General features: G+C 33.9%; 1 protein-coding gene across 3 annotated transcripts in view; it reads left to right on the top strand.

Annotated features, from left to right (window-relative positions):
* Positions 1-316: 316 nt before the first annotated feature.
* The window catches only part of LOC144440844 (TNF receptor-associated factor 2-like), a 65,590-nt gene continuing 57,253 nt past the window's right edge, over positions 317-8,653 (top strand). For all 3 annotated transcript variants that reach the window (XM_078130266.1, XM_078130268.1, XM_078130267.1), the window contains exon 1: positions 317-477. The gene's annotated coding sequence lies outside the window, so the exon portion shown is untranslated. The remainder of the gene's footprint in view (positions 478-8,653) is intronic.

The raw sequence follows: 8,653 nt of genomic DNA, 5'->3' as shown, positions 1-8,653 counted from the left end.
ATGGGATTTTCTGTAAGCATATAGAAATAGAAATCGCGTGTATAGCCTGTACGTGTCACAATGTGATGTATTTTTGAGCACAGGACGTTCTGATGGATAACCTTTCCTCTGTATTGACAATTGCAGCAAAGGTGATCTACACAGTATTGTAATTTAATATTCCCTTCATGGAACATTTCTAAATCACCCGTACATGATAACATAAGCTTACTCTCTTATGTTGATAAACTGAATGGGTCGGATTTATCGAATGCTCCTCCCCTCCCGGATAAACAAACGTATTCCGGTGCACATGCGCAAACCTACTTCCGTAGCATGAACACACAGCCTGGTTGCACCTTGGGCTTTAAAGGTCTATGATTGAAACTTAGACCGTCGACCACTAACGAACACTGAGTGGGTATATAAGACTGTGCAGCTGGATGTAGCGGCTGGTTTCGCGGGTAAACATATATGCTGTTGGAGAGAGGTCTACAGGTAATTGTGCCTTCGAACTTCTATAATTTAATTCTTCTGTCCTGTTTATTGTAATGTGTGTATGAAAACAGGCGGTACACTAGTAGTAGCAGCACATATTCAGACGGTTTGTGCAGATTTGTAGGTATGGAATAAATAGATTAATCACTGATCAGAACGTGTTTAGGTAGGGGTAGACAATTAAAGCTGGCTTTGAAGGTGCTGAAAAATTATCTCCATATCACTTATAAAAATTCACTTACACAGTACACAGCAGAAGCAATTAGTAATAGAAATATAATTGTCAATATATAGATACATGTAGTATCTAATTGGCTAAGCTGAAGGCCAGAACTCGCTAATACTTGATGGGTACACTCCCAAGATTGTCCGAATTGTATGTTAAAGCTAAGTCATATTGGCCTAAGGTCTTGCTAACTGTAGCTCTTGGAATATTCATTCCGAACGCCGACCCCGGACTCCAACACGTATTCAGCAGTGTTCACAGTCGCTTGATAAACTTCAGCTAGTTTCAGCTCACAGTGTAATACATTATAGTATTAATAGATACTCAATCCGTCTTTGATATAGTTCATTACGATATTCTGAATGATATTCGTTGCTTGCAGTATACCACACATGATTTCTTGTCTGCATACGTTGGTCAAAAAACTGATTTAATAGAAATGCAATGTATACTATTGAACTAAGCACCATACACATGTCTGAAATCATATTTTCAATGAATCAATCAATCAATCAATCAATCAATCAATCAATCAATCAATCAATCAATCAATCAATCAATCAATCAATCAACCAATCAATCAATCAATCAATCAATCGAACAATCAATCAGAACGTTTATCGTTCTGTATACACTTTGTAAACTTCAGTCTTCACTCCTACCTTCCAATAAGGGGCAAGATCAATAGTTCAATGTAGGATAAAAAAACCTAAATTCATATACATTTATAAATATATATTTTTAGGTGACTTCTAAATCAATCAAATCAAACGATATATTAATGCGAGACAAGCTTAAGTTATTAATTTGTTTTTGTGGACGATGTTCGAATTCGACTGACGAATCCTGCGACTCGAATCTAACACGATCAATGCACCGTTCACCAGCCAGACGAAAATGGTCGACGTGTTTGTTGACTAGCCGAGAAGTGCATAAGGAACTTGTGAATGTGGAGCAGTCCGAATAAATAGAAGGCGATTGCTAACATCAAAGTCAAACCGCGACACCTCTTCATCGAAACACCAACGAGTTTGAAATTGGCAGGCGTGCCATTTGTTTAAAAAATACACAAAGAGGAGTTCCGAAAACAATAGGAAAACTAAAGAAAAAATGGGATCCAAGGTGACACCCGCGACTTGGCCGAATCCGCGACTTACCGAGGCGCGAGTTAGCGAGGGCCCACTGTACTTACTATAGTAAGCCTCAGAGGCCCCCCAACCCCCAACTAAATTGGCCAAAATTGAAAATTGTTTCAGACAATCAGTATTTAGTAGTATGTAGCGTAATGAATATAATGCCAGTAATGAGTATGTATTGAGTAAAGAATAGTTTTGTTGACACTTTACTTTATTTTTAGTGCCATGCATTTACTATTGCGAAAATTCTTCCATTTCAAGATATTTGTATTTACGGGTATAAAACATCCATTAAAAATAAAATCAATTTTATAGGATGAGGTGGTATCTTAATATTTCTGACAAGGAAATGTAATATGGAAATATATAATTAGCATGTTTGTCAGTAGACAATTATATAATTATATATGCAATGGATACCTGCATCAAAATTAAGATCAGGTGTAAACTTTTTTTATCTATCTATACCACTGTAAAGGAAATTTTAATGATTTTGTACATAAAGTTGTTACAATATATATATATATATATATATATATATATATATATATATATATATATATATATATATATATATATATATATATATATATATATAATCTCCAAGAAATCAATATTATTTTTACGTCATAAGTATGATTTCAAGTACTGATACAAATACGAGTAGCAGTACGTCCGTGGAAGCACACGCACATATTTATCACATAATTAACACAATCCAAAAATTTTACGAATGCAGTAACATTTCGTCGCATTATTTTATTCATCACGTATCTAACCAGGTACGAACTGAATACTTTCTGTAAAAGCAAACCTTTAGATTGTCGTTTCTTCACGCCTTGTCGAAAAGAAAAACAATATGTGCTACCCGACATAGCCATTAGTTACTACACAAATAAATACCAGATTTAAAATAAACGCCTACCATACCTGAGCAAAATCGTAGATTTTTGGGCCTCCACACGTTGTTGGAATGCAAAATTCTGAACTATAATATACCACTTAATTGGAAAATTAATGATACAAAGCTGTATGAAATTTGAAGTGTACATTGTTAACATACTGCATAATTATAAAAAAAATCACTAATTATGCATATTAATCATTAGCTTATAAGTTACATTATCAAACTATAAAAGACACATGCACGTCTTTACCATCAATACATGTACTAAATTATCTGAAGTTTAAAACTTATATTCTAAAGATATTGCATAATTCTCGAAAAGGTTACTCCTGGAAATTACACATCACAATTACAAACTACATAAACAACTACATCTCAAACACGTATGATTTATTATGGTTGATGGATGTATCAAGTTAAATGAACTTTGACGTTTCCATTCCTATGATATAGCCTAATTACCGAAAATCATGCAAATTACTCATTAAAATTAAAAACTATACCAATAGGCTTTAGAGGATATGTGTGCTTTCTCATGGTTAATATATGTGCTAAATTATGTGGAATTTGAAGATTACATTCGTAAGATACATCTTAATTACTGAAAATCATTAATTATTCAAATTACACAATAAAAGTAAACAATGTATCAACGAACTTCATAGGACAGGTACTAGGTGCGTATTATTATGGTTGATATATGTACCACACTATATGAAATTTGAAGCTTGATTCTTAAGATACAACCTAATTACCGAAACTAATTAATTATGCAAATTATTCATTAAAACTATAAACTACATCAACAAATTTTGTAGAATGTAAGCGCTTTTAAGTTATTGTTAACTTATGTACTAAATTATATTAAAATTGAAGTATGCATTCTTAACATATAGCCTAATTACCGAAAATCATAAGTTATGCAAATTATTCATTAAAACTGTTAGCTGTGTCAACAAACATTACAGGACATGTGCGCTTTATTATGGTTAAAGTATGTACTAAATTGAAGTATGTGTAAAGATATAGCATAATTACCGAAAATAATTAATTACGCAAATTATACATTAAAGCTGTAAGCTACATCAACAAAAACTTTATAGAACATATGCGCTTTGTTATGGTTAGTGTATGTACTAAACTATATTGACATTGAAGTATGTGTTCCAAAGATATACATAATTACTAAAAACCATTAAATACATATATGCAAATGACAAGCAAATGCTGATTGGACGTTGACCAAATTCTTTTCATAACCATATGGAAGATGTGTAACAAGTTTCATGCAATTGATGCAGTAGTTTGAGATATCGTGTCCACAGACAGACGGACACACACAGACACACACAGACAGACAGACAGACAGACAGACAGATAGACAGATAGACAGACAGACATAAAGAAGCATAAAACATAGCTTTAGAACTCCAGCCGACACATTTATATCCGCTTCTGCAAAAATTGAGTTTGGTGTATTTTCAACTTTCCGCAACTTTTACTTCAGTCCACCATTTTAGATACTGTAAAAACGTAAACCTGAATTGACGTCTCTTCTTTTGTGACAGTAAAATTAATTTATGAATTATTTGTAGGAATACTGATTTTACGGCGATTTTATGAAGCATACTTGATCCCCCCCCCCCAAAAAAAATTAGGCCCTGTTTTGGGCTCATAGTTTCCGGACCGGAAAATTTACAAATTTCACGAAAGATGAATTCTTATGTGATCACAGTAAAAAAGAAATTGGCAAAGTCTTTGTGTATAATGGTCTGTTCAAGAATTTACGGTAGAAAGCGGGTGATTTGATCTGGAAGTTGAACCTGACCTGGTTTAACTGATGATCTTCTTATTGTCTTACACAACAAACAGAAATACTTGTGTCAATTTATTCTGGCGAATTCACCAGTATGTACGAATTTCATTTTATACTTAAATGCCCATTATATAGAGAATTACGAGTTCGTTTTAGTAAAACATATTATTGGAAAAAACAGCCGCCTTTAAACTTGTACAACTACTATCCATGGAAAATGTAAAGCAGCCTTGCAATTTGTGTAGATATTTAAAACAGGCAGGTATCCTAAGTTCTGTTCATATATCAACGTAATTTGTATCAGTACGTTCTCCACCATGTTTCCTTTGTGACGTATTTTGTTTTTTCTAGTTCTGTAACTGATGAGCAAAAATAAAACTGGTTAGCTGGTCGTACCTCCTAGCCCTCATATTCTCCTCTTGACTTGAGAATTTTTTTAAACGATTCAGCTAGCCACATCCTCCAAAAGTCGTTATCCAGTACCCCATAGACTTAAATTTACATAACTATATGTAAATAACATGCAAATTAACACGTCCACTTTCCGTTTTCCCATGACATAGAATAATGACAGTCTGACTAGTTGTCATGGTTGAAGGGACTGCACGTCGGTCATCGACCGGTTTTTTGGGGCGAACATTTGTAATTAGTTATTATCAGTTTTGACAATGTAATCATTACAAGAGGAGAATATGATTTCAAAGAGGTTTGAACAGCTAATGATGTATCTCGAAAGTGCAGTTAAATAGCTAATTTACTTTGTTCGTAATTTATTAAATTGTATTTTTGCATCATAAATGTAAATTTAAGATTAAAATTTTATCTTTGCATTTTGTAATTTAACATTTATTTTTTTCTGTAAATTTGGGCAATGTGTAACTGACGAATTGTTCAGAACACGGTCAATATTCTCTGAAGCATTTTAATAACCAGTTTGTTTTCATGTTTAATTTGTGTATTATTTCAGTTTTGTTTAGTAAGCCTAGATTATCGAATATGATAACTGGCGTGTACTGCTTTTAGTATTTTTCAGGTATTTGTGGTCAAATGTAAGTAAGTAAAAGAAGAAGTAAAAGACATTTTTATATTTAAATATTTTAACATAGTATGCCATTTAAATTTATATACCAGATTCAACATTTTGTGTCCATTTACTTAACATAGGAGTGCTCTCCTTCATTATTTATTTTCATCAAATCTATCAAAATAAAGACTTCTGATCGACAAGTTGCTTGTCTTTTGGTCTAAGCAGTCTTGCAGAGAAAAAAATCTTAACCTACATACCAGATTTTCTAAAAGACATTTTATCAGATTCACACAATTTATGATATCGTATTGCTTATGATATTCATCGTGCAAAATAATAATAATTAGCCTAAACGTGAGCAGTATATTTTGTAGTCTATATATCCATATAGACTATATTTGCCAAATATGTATTCTTTTTGTCAACTCTTACTCTAAAATTACGGAAAACAGTACAATAATATGCAAATTAATTTGACTAATATGCACGGCATCCATTCAAAAACATAGCTAGACATAACTGCATTGATCAAAACAGCAAATTCTGGTTATATTTTCATTTCTTTTAAATGTCTTCATTCACGTCGCATTCAGCTGTAAATAATTATCACTATAACAATTTCCTTTTTATATACTTACTACAAAAATAGCACCAATGGTGTTGTAGCATAACGGTACAGATTTTAAAAGATTTTATCAACAAACCGATCCATGCTAGGTATATGTGTTCATTTGCTGAATGATTATCCAGTTGCCTATCCAACCCTGTTGTTATCATTGCAATATACACAATCATTTGGCTGTTGGCATGGGCGTGGTCATGTTGCTAGACATATTTGCATACATTTTTGACGTTTTTGTTCACTTATGTATGAATTCCTGATATTATCTTTGCAATATACATGATCATTTGGCTGTTGCTATGGGCGTGGTCTTGTTGCTAGGCACATTTGCATACATTTATTGAATGTTTATTCATTTGTCTTTCAATTCCTGTTATCTTTGCAATATACAGGATTATTTGGTTGTTGCTATGGGCGTAGTCTTGTTGCTAGGCTAATTTACCAAATTTTTGAATGTTTGTTCAATTGTCTATTAATCCCTGTTGTTATCTTTGTGAAATACACGACCGTCTGGCTGTTGCCATGGACGTGGTCGTGGTTGCTAGAGAGATTTGCATACATTTTTTGAATGTTTACTCACTTGCCTATCAGATGATGTTGTTATTTGAGCAAAATATACTGTCATTCGGTTGTTGCTATGGGTGTGCTCTTGTTGCTAGGCAAATTTACATACATTTTTGAATGTTCATTCAATTGTCTATTAATCCCTGTTTTTATCTTTGTGAAATACACGACCGTTTGGCTGTTGCTATGGGCGTGGTCATGGTTGCTAGAGATATTTGCATATATTTTTTTGAATGTTTACTCACTTGCCTACCAGATGATGTTGTTATTTGAGCAAAATATACTGCCATTCGGTTGTTGCTAAGGGTGTGGTCATGGTTGCTAGGGCCAATTGTGTCAAAGTATTTTGAAGAAAATCTGCAGAATAATACTTCTAGAAACATCTCACCAAGTTTGAGTCTCACTAACCAAGTACTTTTTGAGATATACATTTTTGACCAAAATTCACACTTTGCAAATTCACATAATTTGCATATTACTGATGAGATCATTTTATGCTCAATATATCTTCATCTATTCACCCGCAGATGCATCCCTATTAAATTTCAGCCCAATCTGCTGAGTAGTTTTGGAATTATAGGTTTTTGACCAAAAATACACATTTTACCCCTAATTTGCATATTACTAAGGGAATCATCATGTCATGAACAAATCTTAATTTACTCACATCTAAGAATGTTCCCATCAAATTTCATGCCAATCTACCCTGTAGTTTTGGAGATTAAGTTTTTTGACCAAAAATCACATTTTTTTACCTCAAACCCACATCTCTGATGCGATCATTTTCATTTGAACAATTTCCCAAATAGACACCAGAAGTAACATGAACACCAAATATCAAAGCATTCAGTCCAGCAGTTTTTGACTTTAAGTTGTTTTCACACACACACACACACACACACACACATCCAGACAGACATCCAGACAGACAGACATACAGATAGACAGACAGACAGACAGACAGACAGACAGACAGACAGACAGACACTTTGCCATGCCTATAGCACTACTGAACCTTCAGTTCAGTTGTGTTAAAAAGTGAACCTTTTCCCTGAAATTATATTTCTACATCACGATACCGTACGACATCAGGAATTTTATACAAATTGTAAGTGAGTTTTACAAAACTACGGTATAAATAATGTTTTTGATAAACTCACGTCAACAGTTTTTCTACCAGTCTATAGGACAGCCATGCATGACCATAGTAGACATTACCTCATTTATTTAAACTACTTGTACCTTGAAAATCTCGGTTTTATAACGTTTAATAGCCTTGAGGATCGCTCGATGCCAAGGTCATGACGGAATTGCCGTTTACGTTTAGACAGTGTCATCGGACACAGAAATAAACAACATTACGTACTACTACAGTACATGTGACTCGGAGTCTTGAAAATTTACGAAGGGATCGAGTCCGGGATAGAGCCATGATAAGCCGATGGTTAGAATGTGGTTGCCACAATTTATATGACCTTCACCCTAATAATATGACATAGTATGTGAAGAGGACGTTGTCAATATCCACCAACGCGAAAGTCCAAAGCTAGTCCAAGGCCACATTGTGTGAAACTTACAGAAATGCTCTGCAGAAATATAAAACCCGGAGCGGAAGTCGCCGATGTAATATCACACATCTGATGTGAACTCTCAAGCGTGGTTCATTTTCGATGCCCCAACTGTGTTGATTAAATCGTGTTATTAATGTATTAAACATCAAATATTCGATTGGCTAAAACAATTAGCCTGCAATACTGTTACATATTCGAGATTTGTATGTTTTTTACTTGAAAACCGTCATACATCGCCGTCGGGTACACGGCTGTAGGATAGCCGATTGCACTGGTCAAAATCAACGTGCATAAGTCCGGGTTGAAT

This window comes from Glandiceps talaboti, chromosome 10, assembly GCF_964340395.1.
Source record: "Glandiceps talaboti chromosome 10, keGlaTala1.1, whole genome shotgun sequence".
Lineage (NCBI taxonomy): Eukaryota > Metazoa > Hemichordata > Enteropneusta > Spengelidae > Glandiceps > Glandiceps talaboti.
Note: the sequence above shows the minus strand (reverse complement) of the source record. Positions and strands in the feature narration are given on the sequence as shown.